The following is a 15,516-nucleotide window of genomic DNA, read 5'->3' as shown; positions in this document are numbered from 1 at the left end:
AGTGGAAGCACATGGTAGGTGTTTCTAATAAAGTGGCCAATGAGTGGTAGCACAAGGCAGGTGTTTCTAATAAAGTGGCCAGTGAGTGGAAGCACAAGGCAGGTGTTTCTAATAAAGTGGCCAGTGAGTGGAAGCACAAGGCAGGTGTTTCTAATAAAGTGGCCAATGTGTGGTAGTACAAGGCAGGTGTTTCTAATAAAGTGGCCAGTGAGTGAGTGCAGTGCAGTGAGTGCGTGAGTGAGTGCAGTGAGTGCACAAGGCAGGTTTTTCTAATAAAGTGGCCAGTGAGTGGAAGCACAAGGCAGGTTTTTCTAATAAAGTGGCCAGTGAGTGAAAGCACAAGGCAGGTTTTTCTAATAAAGTAGCCAGTGAGTGGAAGCACATGGTAGGTGTTTCTAATAAAGTGGCCAGTGAGTGGAAGCACAAGGCAGGTGTTTCTAATAAAGTGGCCAATGCGTGGTAGCACAATGTAGGTGTTTCTAATAAAGTGGCCAGTGGGGGGGTCCCGGCACTTTCCTCCGAGCGTTTCGGCTGCCTGGCGATAGGGCTGCAGTTCAAAAAGAGGCGTGTCTGGCTTCACATGTATCGGAGCAGTCCCCTCCCTCTTAGTGTCGGGGGAGCTATGGAGGAGTGGGTTAAGTACCAATTTGGGAGCAAAGGGGATGATTACACACACAAAAGGGAGTGTGTATCAGGTAAGCCCGTTTCGCCGTTCGTCTTTCTCAGTTACCCTCCCGCCGCCGCTCTCCATGTTTACTCTTACTACTCGGGATGCTTCCTTACCTGAACACCCTCTGTGACAGTTGTCAACACACAAAGGAGCTGTATCTCATCTTCCTCGCAGGTTTATCTTAACCGAAGCCTGCAGTTTTTCACCGGCATCCCAGATGGAGTCAAGGTGTGTGACGGCACCTTTTTCTCACTCGGCAAAAAACCCCACCGCCGCCGCTGCCAGCAGATTCATCTCAGAATCACTGGAAGAGCCTGTGACGCCTCTTTTAAACCTGCCAAATGAATCTGTCTGCACGTCTTTACTGCCATTTATGCAACACCGAAACAGCAGCCGCTCAGGTCTCGGGAGTGGCCCTATCAGTAGCTGTGATGTGTGTTATCTCGTCTACGCTTCCTCCACCGCGCTCTCTCTCTCTCTCTGGACGACTCTCGACTTGCTACTTGCGGCGAAGTAACACACACTACTTCTTGTTGACCTGAGAGAACCGAGTAGACCAGGCTGCAGTCAATTTGGGAGCTGGTGTTAATGAGAGATTGCTGCCTACATGCAAGAGAACCCTGCAGCCTTGTATGTCCAGAAGTTTGTGGACACCTCTTCTAATGAATGCATCCAGCTTCTTCAAGTTGCATCCATTGCAACCCATTGCATCGTAGCACACGTACACACACAGCTCTTTTAGTCCCGGTAGACACGCCCTTCCAATAGAATAGGACTTTCTGGAGCAGATAAACCTCGATGAGCCTATTGGCACCATGCCAGGTGTGGGCTTGAGGGGATACCACATACCCCCCCCCCCACACACACACACAAAGCTGCATTGAGCTGTGAAGCAGTGGGATAAGTGGAATTTTCAGGGAGGAGTTGGGGAGAGTGGGCTGGTGATCATCATCCAACATCTTGACCTCACTAACGCTCTTGTCGCTGAATGCAATCAAATCCTCACAAAAATGCTCCTGCTCCAAAATCTAGTAGAAAGCCTTCTCCCCTGGACAGTAGAGACAGTTACTCCAACAAAAGCAGGAGAAACTTTTTAATATCCTTGATTTCAGAAGAAACAGTGAACTAATGAACAGGTGTCCAAATACTTTTGTCCACATATTAATTTTTTTTCCCCCCACCAGAACTGAGCGTTTGGTTGTTTAGGAAAGGTTAGGACGGGGTTAGGTGCATAAAAACCCTCACAAATACAAGCATGCATGATAATGTGTGTGTGGATTGTGCATTCACGTCATTGTCTAGCGTGGCACTTGTGTAACAGGTGTGTGTGTGTGTGTGTGTGTATGTGTGTGTGTGTGTGTGTGTGTGCTGCTGATGCTGTTGTTTTTGGTCATTATTTGAGGAAGCGCTGATGTCTCTCACACACGCCTGTGATCATTTGATTTAATTATGGCAGAGAACAGAAAAGCCTGCTGTAATTAGTTGATTTGGGGAAATGCTCTAATCCATGCAGGTGCTGTCTGCTTCTGGTGCATGCGCACACACACACACACACACACACACAGAAAGAAAAGTGTGCCTAACCTCATAAATTCACACACAGTACCTAGAGTACCTAGAACTTTATCCATCAGTGAGTCTGGTGTTTCTAATAAAGTGGCGAGTGAGTGGAACCACAAGTCTGGTGTTTCTAATAAAGTGGCCAGTGAATGGTTGAAGCACAAGGTAGGGGTTTCTAATAAAGTGGCCAGTAAGTGAAAGCACAAGTTTGGTGTTTCTAATAAAGTGGCCAGTGAATGGTTGAAGCACAAGGTAGGGGTTTCTAATAAAGTGGCCAGTGAGTGGAGGCATAAGGTAGGGGTTTCTAATAAAGTGGCCAGTGAGTGGAAGCACAAGGTAGGGGTTTCTAATAAAGTGGCCAGAGAGTGAAACCACAAGTTTGGTGTTTCTAATAAAGTGGCCAGTGAATGGTTGAAGCACAAGGTAGGGGTTTCTAATAAAGTGGCCAGTGAGTGGAGGCATAAGGTAGGGGTTTCTAATAAAGTGGCCAGTGAGTGGAAGCACAAGGTAGGGGTTTCTAATAAAGTGGCCAGAGAGTGAAACCACAAGTCTGGTGTTTCTAATAAAGTGGCCAGTAAGTGAAAGCATAAGGTAGGGGTTTCTAATAAAGTGGCCAGTGAATGGTTGAAGCACAAGGTAGGGGTTTCTAATAAAGTGGCCAGTGAGTGGAAGCACAAGGTAGGGGTTTCTAATAAAGTGGCCAGAGAGTCATGTTTTGTGTGTGTGTGTGTGTGTGTGTGTTTTACTACACAGCTGTATTCAGTGTATTGGCTTTGTTGCCAGATCTATGGGATCAGTGGAAAACACCACTATGGACACGCCCCCTCTGTAAGCCGTGTTTATCCTCCTGCTGTAAAATAGCTGCGAGCGGTGGCAGTGCGTGCCTGACTGCTTCTCGCCGCTCCACACCAGACAGCATAGCAGGTTCAAACTTCACTCTCTGGAGCCCTCTTTAAGTGTGTTGCCCTGCTTGGTGTGTGTGTGCATATTGATAAGTGTGGGGGCAGGTCTTGTGTTTCCATTTAAATGACAGATGAGGGCTGTGAGGTTATTTATGCATTGTGTGTGTGCATTTATATGTGTGTGTGTGTGTGTGTGTAGGTGTGTGTGTGTGTGTGTGTGTGTAAGTCTGTGCAATATGCCTTTAGGTGTACAAGGTTTATTGCTGCAGTTATTGTGAATAAAAACCCGGCAGCTTTATTAAAGCTTGGCTGATGAAACTATTTATTCCACTGGTTATGAAGTCTTTCATGGATTCGAGACAGAAACAGAAGCCAGCGATTTATAAACAGTGAGGGTCAGTGTAATGTTTAGCAGCTCAATTGTTTTTCTCGAGGCTAAATTCAAAAATAGAACATTTAAAAATACTTTATTATTTAATTTTTTTTTTGGTTTAGTAAAAAAAAACAAGGTTTCCATCATTTTACTAATTTTGCAGGTTTTCCATTTTACATTTCTGCTCCTCACAATCCGAATTTCTTCTAATTTTCATATTTTTGTATAGAAGAAGCACAAGGTAGGGGTTTCTAATAAAGTGGCCAGTGAGTGGAAGCACAAGGTAGGGGTTTCTAATAAAGTGGCCAGTGAGTGGAAGCACAAGGTAGGGGTTTCTAATAAAGTGACCAGTGAGTGGAAGCACAAGGTAGGGGTTTCTAATAAAGTGGCCAGTGAGTGGAAGCACAAGGTAGGTGTTTCCAATAAAGTGGCCAGTGAGAGGAATCACAAGGCAGTAGGTGTTTCTAATAAAGTGGCCAGTGAGTTGAAGCACAAGGTAGGGGGTTCTAATAAAGTGGCTAGTGAGTGAGACCACAAATCTGGTGTTTCTAATAAAGTGGCCAGTGAGTGGAAGCACAAGGTAGGTGTTTCCAATAAAGTGGCCAGTGAGAGGAATCACAAGGCAGTAGGTGTTTCTAATAAAGTGGCCAGTGAGTTGAAGCACAAGGTAGGGGTTTCTAATAAAGTGGCCAGTGAGAGGAAGCACAAGGTAGGTGTTTATAAATAAGTCAAAATAAAAGTAAAATGAATTTATTATATCATTTATTAGATTTTCTCATTTTCCCATTTTTGTATCCCATTTCTACCACAATGACACACAGTCACTGACCAATCACAAACAGGCGTGGTGTTCTCCCCCAGTCTGAAGGTATAACCTACTAGTTTCCTTATGAGATGCAAAAATGGGAAAGTCAGAAAATTTAAAATGTAATTTTGGAGCATTTCTATTGGTCCATTCATCATGAAACATTTATTTGGACACAGTGTAAGGGACAACCGCCTGATTCACACCATCCCAAAAAGTGATTTACTCGCTCAGTAATGAGGGCGATCGAATAAAGCCCATGATTTAGAGATGTTTATCCTGTCAGTGCCTGTCAAGCTCTCATTAAACAGAAATATAATAAAAATAAAAAAAAACAATAATAAGCTCGTACTGATCCAAACTGCGCTCTGAATGAGCTAATACTCACTACGGAAAAAACAGCGCATCCAACAAGAAGGACAGCCTCCTCCTATATCTGCTGATGGATGATGGATTCTACACACTAGTCTGTTTTACAATGAGCAGTGTGCACATGGACCTCCCTAACTCCTCTGGAGGCAGGGCTACACCAGTAAACAAACATCCAGTACAGCCAGTACATCCAGTTCCATTCTGCTCAGTTGAGTGGCCACTCGGGGGCTACAAGGCCATTGCTTGCCTTGTAGTCTCTGCTGTAAGGCTATAGGTAAGGTTCCATTCAGGGACTCGTATTATAACACATACAGGGCATAGGACTGTTACCTTGCAATGTATACAAATAAATGTGTGTGTGTGTGTGTAAGAGAGAGAGGGAACAACACAAAAAGGCTGCAAGAGCAGAAAAGGTGTGTGTGTGTGAGAGAGAGAGAGAGAGAGTGTGTGTATGAGTGCATGGCCCCCTGCAGCTGTATTGATTTCTGCAGGTCTACAGTTTCGGAGCCCCCGTTCAGACCTTTTCTCTGGCCTGGGGAGTCCCGCTGCACAGCACAAAGACCTGACACACACAAATACACACTCTCATCCACATACGCACACACACACACACACTGTGACCCCGACACCTTCCTTCCTCCTGTGGTCCACCACCGCGAGTTTAAAAACACCCCCGCTGCGCTCTGACATTTCATTCAGCAAGAATTAGAGAGGGCAGCCCCCTGCACATAGATACACACACACACACACACACATACACACTCTCACTCACATACACACACACAGCTAAAGAGATACTTTTTTGTATGATCCTCTCACCCACAACTGTGATACAGTTCCCTTTACCTGTGCGAATAATAACAATAACGACCCGAACCAGCAGGGCAGAGAAGCTGAAGCTACACTGAGACTCCGGAGGCTCCATTTGTATTAATATACAGTATATTATTACTGGTATGCTTGTAAATATATAATATTGTAAAATAAAGAATATTGTAAAAAAAAAAAAAGATTTTTTTTTTGATTTATGAATACTATTTAATGTAAGATTTATTTTATTATATATTATTATATAATAATATATTTATTATATATTCTGGTCTTGTATATATATATATATATATATATTACTTTTGCTTTTTATTCTATTATTTATTTTTAAATTCTAAAATCAAAAATAAGTATTTTTATTTCTATGATCCAATTTGTTTCTTTCTTTTATTTAAATATTTATTTAATATTTTATTTATTTAATATTTTTATTTTTGCTTTTTTCTTTCATTTTATTTAACTTTTTGTGGGTATTTATGTGTTTCTTATGCTTCATATTTTATTTTTTTATTACTATATTTATTTTTATATTATATTTATTTTATTTGTTATATTTTTATATTTATTTATTTATTATTATTATGTTATTGTTCCTAATGTTTCTATTTTTATTCTACTTATATTTTATATTTAATTGCTCTGGTCAATATTTTTATTTAATTTTTTTGTGTCTATTTTCTGTTTTTTATTTTATTCTATTTCCGTTATTTTATTTTTATGCTTTATTTTATACTGGGTTTTGTTTTGTTTTTGTTTTTGTTTTTTTTTTCTATTTTTGTTTCCTCCCACTTGTCAAACACATGGTAGTGGAACTGGCCCAGCTAAATTGCCCCCTAGGTACAAATATGTGTCCAGGGAGTATTCCTGTCTTGTGCTCAGTGGAGCAGATAAGAAGATGAATGAATGTCTGTTTTTACCTGTAAAACACTTTAAAATGCTGGATAAAATAAACTCCATAACTCATAACCCGGCTATTTATACACCATTTAAAACTCCAGCAGGTCTTAACAGTGTGTGAGGAACAGAAATGCTTCAAAACTTTATTAACTTTAAATAAAATCGTATTATGGCAATAAACGTAATTACATTTTTAATACGTAAAGTCTACATAAAGTCTACGAGTTTCTGTTGTTTATTTACAGGTTTAAAAGAATGTGGTCTCAGACGTTTGGAGGCCACTGTCTGAACACTTGACCTGAACATGAGTCACCTCATGAAACCTGAATTCACTCCATAGACAAAGAACAACTACATATAATATACAGACTGTACTGTACATACATATGGACAAAAGTATTGGGACACCTGCTCATCCACTGGGTATTAAAACGAGTTGATCCTGTCTCTACTGTCCAGGTAAGACGGCTTTTCCATCACTCCAGAGAACACAGTTCTTCCACTGCTCCACAGCTCAGTGCTGGGGGGCTTTATCCCCCTCTGGCCCACGCCTGGCATTAGGCAGCAGCATGGTGCCAATCTGCTCTAGAGAGTCCTATTCTATTGGCAGTACGTCTGTGTCAGCAATGGGTGCAACTTGAAATTGGTTAATGCATTTGTTCTTGATGTAAAGGACATGACTCAAATGTGTGTGTGTGTGTGACTGTGTGTGTCTGTGTGTGTGTGCTTGTTTCTGTGTGTGTGAACCATGTGTGGGTGTTTCTTGTGTGCATTCACTGACGCAACTGACGCATACCTTTCTATAAGCGTCTTCTCCAGCGCCACGTTGCCATGGTAACGCTGATATGTGATGACTGGCCCCTTGAGTGTATGTGTGTGTGTGTGTGCATGCGTATGTGTGTATGTGTCGGTGAATCACCCACGCACTTCCGGGCCGATAATGACCTACAGGACGATCCTTATATAGGCGACACACGGAGGCGTGTGATTGGCTGGTCTAGACAGGCCTGGAAACAGGTGCAGATCATATGAGTATGTTACTGAACTGGTGGGGGCAGACATAGATATGTGTGTGTGTGGGTGTGTGATTGCCTGTGAGCCTTACACACACACACATACACACAGTTTTCTTTGTAAATCAGTGAGAATCTCATAAGTATAATGACGTTAACTGTAAACAGCTGAAAATCAGAAGAGATGGAGTCAGATCCTCAGTTGCTGGAATGAAGTTAATTCATTATTACCAGTTGTTTTTTTGTTTTTTACCCAATTTTCCTCCCCAATTCCCCAAAACCCACTCATTAGTACTCCCCCCATCACATGTAATGCTCCTGACAGAGGGGATGCCTCCTCCAACACATCCGCAACCATCCACTGCCTCTTTTTTTGAACTGCCACCAATGCAACATCACCAGGCAACCAACGTGCCTGGAGGAAAGCTCCGGGTACCCGGCTAGCAGACACCGGCTCTGGCCAGCATCACACTGAATCAATATGGGGAGAGAGAGAGTGAACGACATCTACTCACCCGGACAGCGCAAGCAAGGCCAATTGTGCTCCCTCTGGCTCCGGCTGCTGATGGCAGGCAGCATGACCCGACATTCAAACCAGTGATCCCTGGGTCATAGTGCCTGGACCACTGGACCACTCTGAGCCTAAGTCCTCTTTAACTGCAGTAAACAACTCTTTTGACAAATCGCTTTGCGGCACGATAGCAAAAAAAATCACTAAGCATCTCTTTTCCACCCCAGCAACATTCCAGCAACACACCTAATGCCCTCCCTCATTACCAGCCCTTCTGTGTGAACTCACTATTGACTCTGGTATATATTCCTAAAGTAAGGAATGGCACCTCTGATCTCTCTCTCTCTCTCTCTCTCTCTCTCTCTATCTCTCTCTATTCTCTCTGTATTACCAAAGCTAATGTAATATTTATCCATCTGCTCAGGTCATCTTATTGAAATCTTACAAGCACTATTACTGAAATATGTGCCCAACTATTAGCCCTGTGTGGCTTTCTGACCATAAACACCTCCCTTCCGTCCTCACTGATTAGGCCTTGTGCTGGAAATAATGTTGAGTGCACTGAGGAAATTAACTGTAGGTTAAGGCTCCCACTGGCCTTGAGGTAACTTACCTGCCCAGTACGGTTACTGGTTCCTGTTCCCAAAAACTACCCACATCTCCTCCTCAGCCACTGCCCCTTTTCCAACTGCCACTGATGTGACTCACCAGCTCTGATACAACAGCCAACAGACGCCTGTGCTGACCAACATCACACTAGGAATGCCATAAACCCACCCTTAAAAGAGCAAGGCCTGTTGTGCTTTCTCTGACTACGGCTGCTGATGGCAATCAGCATGAGCCAGGATTCAAACCAGCGATCCTCGGATCATAATGTCAGTGCCTTAGTCCTCTGGACCACTCGGAGCCCTGAAACACAGGTTTAATTCCAAATATCTGAATATATGACTATTTATTTATAATAGAAAAATATTTACATTTATTTATATGTGAAGTTTTATGACCTATGTGGTTCACTATATAGGGAGTGAGGGGGTATTTGAGATTTAGCCAGAAACATGGACGGTTGTGATGTCAGTGTTTTCATAAAGCTCAGTTTTCGGTGAACAGGAGGCCGAGATCTGTTTTTAAAAAAACATCTGGATATGTGTGGATGGGGTCTAAGTACTAATGCTCAACCTGAAACCTAAGGATAGCGAGAGTGAGTGGAACAAAGTAGGCACAGGTGGAAACACTAAAGAGTAGGCGGGGCTTGGGACAAGACAATAGCCAAAGTCAAGTCAAGTCAAGTCAAGTCAGATTTATTTGTATAGCTTTTTACAACTGTTGTCGTCACAAAGCAGCTTTACATAATTAGTCATTAATAAAAGACAGAGGAAAAACTCCCTCAGAGCTGGAGGAAGAAACCTTGGGAGGAACCAAGACTTACAAGGGGGACCCGACCCGGCCTCCTCTGATCAGAACGATTTATTAATTATTGATAAAAATGACCAAACCAGGTGCAACAGATGCTTATAGTGGTGACATTAACAGTGGCAGATGGTTAAGAGTCCATTTAGGTTTGAACATGGTCATTAAACAGGTAGCAGTGGTAGGAGGGTGTGCAGCCGGTCTGACATGGGTGGTGGTAGGTGGGGGGTCTGATGGTCAGATTGGTAGGTGGCAGCTGGTCTGACGCAGGTAGAGTGGACCTCAGCGGGCAATCTTCCAGCAGGTTGAGCTGGGTGGCCATACAAAGAGGCAGATGGACAGCACATAGGGCATTTTAACAGGGCCAGGGCAGCCATAACATTCCCATACTTGGCAATAATTATGAAGGCCACTGTATTACAGTCTTCTAGGGTCTTCTACTCCAAAGTCAAGTCAAGTATGATGGGGTCTGAGAAAAAAAAATATCACATCCAATATTTGCCTTAAGTATTTAAGAACCCCTTAACTGTACAAGGCTTATCGCACACTAAGGTGTATTACTCAACAACTATAGGCACTGGTGGGGCTGTTCTTTGGTAATAGACGGGCCATGGGCTTTTTTAAGGGGTTGAGCAGTTACGTAAAGGTACATTTACAGATCAAGAAGACAAAGAAAGTTGAGAAGTTACTTTGGGTAGGAAGTTTCTCCTCCTCTGAAAGTTTCTGTTTCCGAGATGCGAGGTTTGCATTACGTCAGTGAAGTTCTGGACCTGTATTATTTCCTGCTAGCGTTCATATTTACACTCCACCTACAATAGCTGTTCTTTGCCAGTGCAAGTTCCTCTCAACTGCTACAAGATTTCACAACCAAAATTGGAAAAAGCTGCTCTCTGTGGTCTATTCCAGCTCCAAAAGCACCAGCACGCCAACTCAGACCAACTGCCTACAGGAAGTAGTCAACAAAGAGGCTCCAGTTTTAGAGTTTCGAGCTGCTCACTCTTGACCCCACCACAACACACTCCACATGGAGCTGTGGGTTCGGACTGCGTCTCCCAATTTACACTCTCAAAAATAAAGGTGCTATAAAAGCCTCTTTGAGTGATGCCTAAAAGAACCATTTAAAGCTTTATGGATATGGATATTGTTGGTTTTTTTTCCATTTTAGAGGTTCTTTAAACTCACATCTCTTTGGCAAACTTGTTCTTTAAAGATCCAAAATGGTTCTTGCTTGGCATCACTCAAAGAACCCTTTGTCGAACCTTTGTTTTTGAGAGTGTACTGTATTTATGTTTGTGTAATGGTCACAAATCTTAGCAAATAAGGCCCTTTCATTGCAGAACCTTCATAGAACCTTTATTTTTAAAATTGTACTTATGTGAGGGTCAGAAATGTGGGCAGCCTTGATTTCAACTGTGGACATGAGTGGATTTAGTGATTTTGGGGACCTAGACAAAATGTGTCTCTCTCCTACTTTGTGAAACCAAAACTGGTGCTTCTATGTCATCGCAGAACCCTAATGGAATCAAAAATGGTTCTATTGGTATTGCTAACAGAACTCATTGTAGAACCCTTATTTTCTTCCAGAGTTTACTGTCTTTATTTTTGTGTTATGGTCAGAAATCTGGGAGGCCTGCAGACATGAGTGGATTTAGTGATTTTGGGGACCTAGACAAAATGAGGCATTATCCTTCTTAATGGAACCAAAAATGGTGCGTCTATTTCATTGCAGATCCCTCATAGAACCTTTGTTTTTAAAAGTTTAGTTCTGTAAGCATCAGAAATCTTGGCAGCTTTGATTCCATCTGGGGACCTGGGTAGATTTAGACAAAATGAGGACTTAGACAAAATGAGGTCCCATTTTTATTAATGGAATCAAAAATGGTTCTTTATTGGTATTGTTAACATAACTCATTGTAGAACCCTTATTTTCTTCCAGAGTTTACTGTCTTTATTTTTGTGTTATGGTCAGAAATCTGGGAGGCTTTGAATCCAGCTGGGAACATGGGTGGATATAGTGATTTGGGGGACCTGGACAAAATGTATCCCTCTCCTGCTTGGTGGAACCAAAACTGGTGCCTCTATGTCACTGAAGAACCCTTTATAGAACCCTTATTTTGTAGTGTACTTCTGTGATGGTCAGAAATCTGGGCAGCCTGGATTCCAACTGGGTACATGGATGGATTTAGTGATGTTGGGGACCTAGACAAAATAAGGCCCTTCACTTTTTACAGAACCAAAAATTATGCTTCAGTGTATTTGCAGAACCCCCATAGAACCTTTATTTTATAGTGTACTTCTGCAAGGGTCAGAAATCTGGGCGATCTTTGATTCCAACTGGAGACGTGGGTGGATTTGGTCATTTTTGGGGACCTAGACAAAATGTGTCCCTCTCCTGCTTTGTGGAACCAAAAATAGTTCTTTATTAATGTTGCTAATGGAACTCATTATAGAACCTCCATTTATTTCCAGAGTTTACTGTCTTTGTTTGTGTCTTTGTGTACTTCTGCAAGGGTCAGAAATCTGGGAGGCCTTGACTCCAAGTGGAGACATGGGTGGATTTGGTCATTTTGGGGACCTAGGCAAAATCCATCCCTCTCCTGCTTTGTGGAACCAAAACTGGTGCTTCTATGTCACTTCAGAACCCTTTATAGAACCATTATTTTATAGTGTACTTCTGTGGTCAGAAATCTTGGCAGCCTTGATTCCAACTGGGGACATGGATGGATTTAGTCATTTTGGGCACCTAGACAAAATGTGTCCCTCTCCTGCTTTGTGGAACCAAAAATGGTTCTTTATTGGTGTTGCTAATGGAACTCATTGTAGAACTCTTATTTTATAGTGTACTTCTGTGATGGTCAGAAATCTGGGCAGCCTTGATTCCAACTGGGGGCATGGATGGATTTAGTGATTTTGAAGACCTAGACCAAATAAGGCCCTTTACTTTTTTATGGAAGCAAAAAAGGTTCTTTAAAGGCATCGCTCACAGAACCCTTTGTAGCATGTCTATTTTTAAAAATGTACTATATTTACATTTCAGGTTTGACTCACTAAACATCTTCCCACTTTATACACCTATTCTCATCCTCTACATGCCACTGTAGCTAAACAGAGAAGCTGCTTCAGGAACAGAGTGGTACAGACTGCACTGTGAGGATATAGCTGTGAGAGGTCATTCCTACCCACAGCCATTAGACTCTCTAATGAGTCAGCTTGTGACCAAGCAGGTGCTGACCTGCTGTACGCTGTCTGCTTCTTTGAAATTTCCACCCCATTTCCCTGTACTTAGAAAAGAACTGAAACCTGTTGACTTGAAACACTGTTTTAACCTCTTTCCCTACGCCCCCTAGTGGTCACTCAGTTGGGCAGAATGGAAATGAATGTGATATTTATGTAGAAAATTTGTGAGATATCGCTCTGAATTGTGGATGAGTGCAGTATCTGTCTCTTATCATTGTAATATCTGATGTCTTCTATTTTAGGACTGGGCTCAGTGGTTAGAGTGTTATTAAAGTTATTGGTCACAGAGTTGTGTGTTCCACATCCATCTCTGCAAAGTAGACACTTTTGGGCATTGGTTTATATACATTTGTTTATTCTTTTATTGCTTATAAACAAGAATTTCCTTCTTGTTGGATGCACTGTATTTTTTCTTAAGTGGGTGCAAACTATTTAGAGTTCAGTTTGGATTGGAAAGAGCTTATTATTGTTTTTTATTGCAATCAGAAAAAGATAAACATAAGTAACGTGGGACTGATATTTATATTTTTGGAATGACAGTAAATATCTACAAACGCATGAGTATTACATATGGAAATTAATGAGGTAAACATCTAACTTTTTTCTGTTAGCCTGCTTAGCCAGCAGAGTTTGCACTGACTGCTAGTGAACAGTTACAGTAACTTCTATAAATAATTCAGTAACTATAATATATGATTCAGTAACTGCTATAAATAACTCTGTAACTATTATAAATAATTCAGTAACTGCTATAAATTATTCATTACCTGCTATAAATAACTCAGTAACTATTATAAGTGATTCAGTAACTGATATAAATGATTCAGTAACCATTATAAGTGATTCAGTAACTGCTATAAATAATTAATTATTATAAGTGATTCAGTAACTGCTATAAATAATTCAGTAAATATTATAAATGATTCAGTAACTGCTATAAATGATTCAGTAACTACTATAAATGATTCAGTAACTACTATAAATGATTCAGTATATATTATAAATGATTCAGTAACTAATATAAATGATTCAGTAACTGCTATAAATGATTCAGTAAATATTATAAATGATTCAGTAACTATTATAAATAATTCAGTAACTGCTATAAATGATTCAGTAAATATTATAAATGATTCAGTAACTACTATAAATGATTCAGTAACTGCTATAAATGATTCAGTAACTAATATAAATGATTCAGTAACTATTATAAATAATTCAGTAACTGCTATAAATGATTCAGTAACTTCTATAAATGATTCAGTAACTGCTATAAATGATTCAGTATATATTATAAATGATTCAGTAACTAATATAAATGATTCAGTAACTATTATAAATAATTCAGTAACTGCTATAAATGATTCAGTAAATATTATAAATGATTCAGTAACTGCTATAAATGATTCAGTAACTATTATGAATAATTCAGTAACTATTAAAACTGATCTGCTATGATAAACTGACATAAAAACAGATTTTGCGTGAGGGCAAGGAAATTAACGTATTTTAATACAGGCTTTTAGGGTTGTAGTAAGTAGTAATAAATGTGAGGGGGGGATCTAACCTTTTTCTTACAGTTCCATAAAGTCCTATTAATTCCATTTTATAAATGATGATATAGATGAAGATGAAGTTCTGCTTCCTTTAAACAGATTGTGAAGGCCCAGGCCTACATGTAGAGTGTATGTAACGGGTAAATGCATGCATATAAATACAGACAGCACACACACACACACAGACATACACACACACGCAAACACACAGGGAAAGAGAGAGATATAAACACGTCAGAGTGTGTTCTACATTTAAGTACATGACCCCACTCCTCCCACGCTTTGATTGTCCCCCTGATGTAAAATGACAGTGGCACCTGCCTTGCTTATGTAACTCTAACAGTTTCTGCCCTAAAAATCACTCCACTGACTCTCGAACACACAGCACACTCCCAGCCGCTTTCGTACAGCATCCGCAGTGCGCGGCGTGCTGAAATCGGAGCGTGTTAATTCTGCAAGCTTCGTGTGTGTGAAGGCGCATGAAATGCAACTGAACTGTAACCAATTCCTCCTTTAGCATTATTTCATCGGCGTCACTTTCCCTTCGTCCTGGAACATCAGCGGCTACGTGGGCTTCACACGCACTCATGACCAATGAGGCTGACGCTCAATAGAAATGTAATGCTATGCACATTTTTAAAACCTCAGCCCCATCTCCAGGCCCGCGAGCCATTCCATTCAGTATGTCTCAGGCCTACATGAAAAACGTGCAAGTGATAAAGATAGGGGTGCTGGGTATTCACTTACACACACACATAAACACATAAACTCACACACACACACACACACACACACACAGAAAGACACGATTACATTCACACTATTATTTGCACTGTTATTTCTACAGCCTTCCTGATAACAGCCACCTACTTTTTACCCTAAGGGGGAGAAGATATAGCATATGTTTTATTTATTTGCGGCTCCGTGAATGTGTTTATATGAGTAAACCGATTTCACACTCTGTGATTTCGAATGTGAAAAGAGTCTTCTGTTGATGTGTCCAGAAATCTGTTTTGTTTTGTTTTTTTGGTACGTTTTCATGATGAAAATGTCCTGATTTTGTTTACAGAGATCCAGGTCAGAGCCTCTTTTAAACAAGCCAGTAGTGACAGTGGCAAGGAAAGACTCCCTCAGATTGAGAGGAAGAAATCTTTAGAGGTACCAAGACTCAAAAAGGGCACCCATCCTCCTCGGGGTTAGGCCGGGTAGCAGGACAATTGAATAAGAACAAGAACTGACAAGAAAACAGTAGTGAAATAAGAGCTGTGGCAAATGTGACAACAAGCCAAAAATTATGGATCTGAAAGTCAGGTGGAAAGCAGTCATAAACAGTCATATGCAGGTGAAAATGAATCAAGGTGAAGATCCAGAGCAGGACA

Source organism: Salminus brasiliensis, chromosome 2, assembly GCF_030463535.1.
Source record: "Salminus brasiliensis chromosome 2, fSalBra1.hap2, whole genome shotgun sequence".
Taxonomy (NCBI): Eukaryota; Metazoa; Chordata; class Actinopteri; order Characiformes; family Bryconidae; genus Salminus; species Salminus brasiliensis.
Note: the sequence above shows the minus strand (reverse complement) of the source record.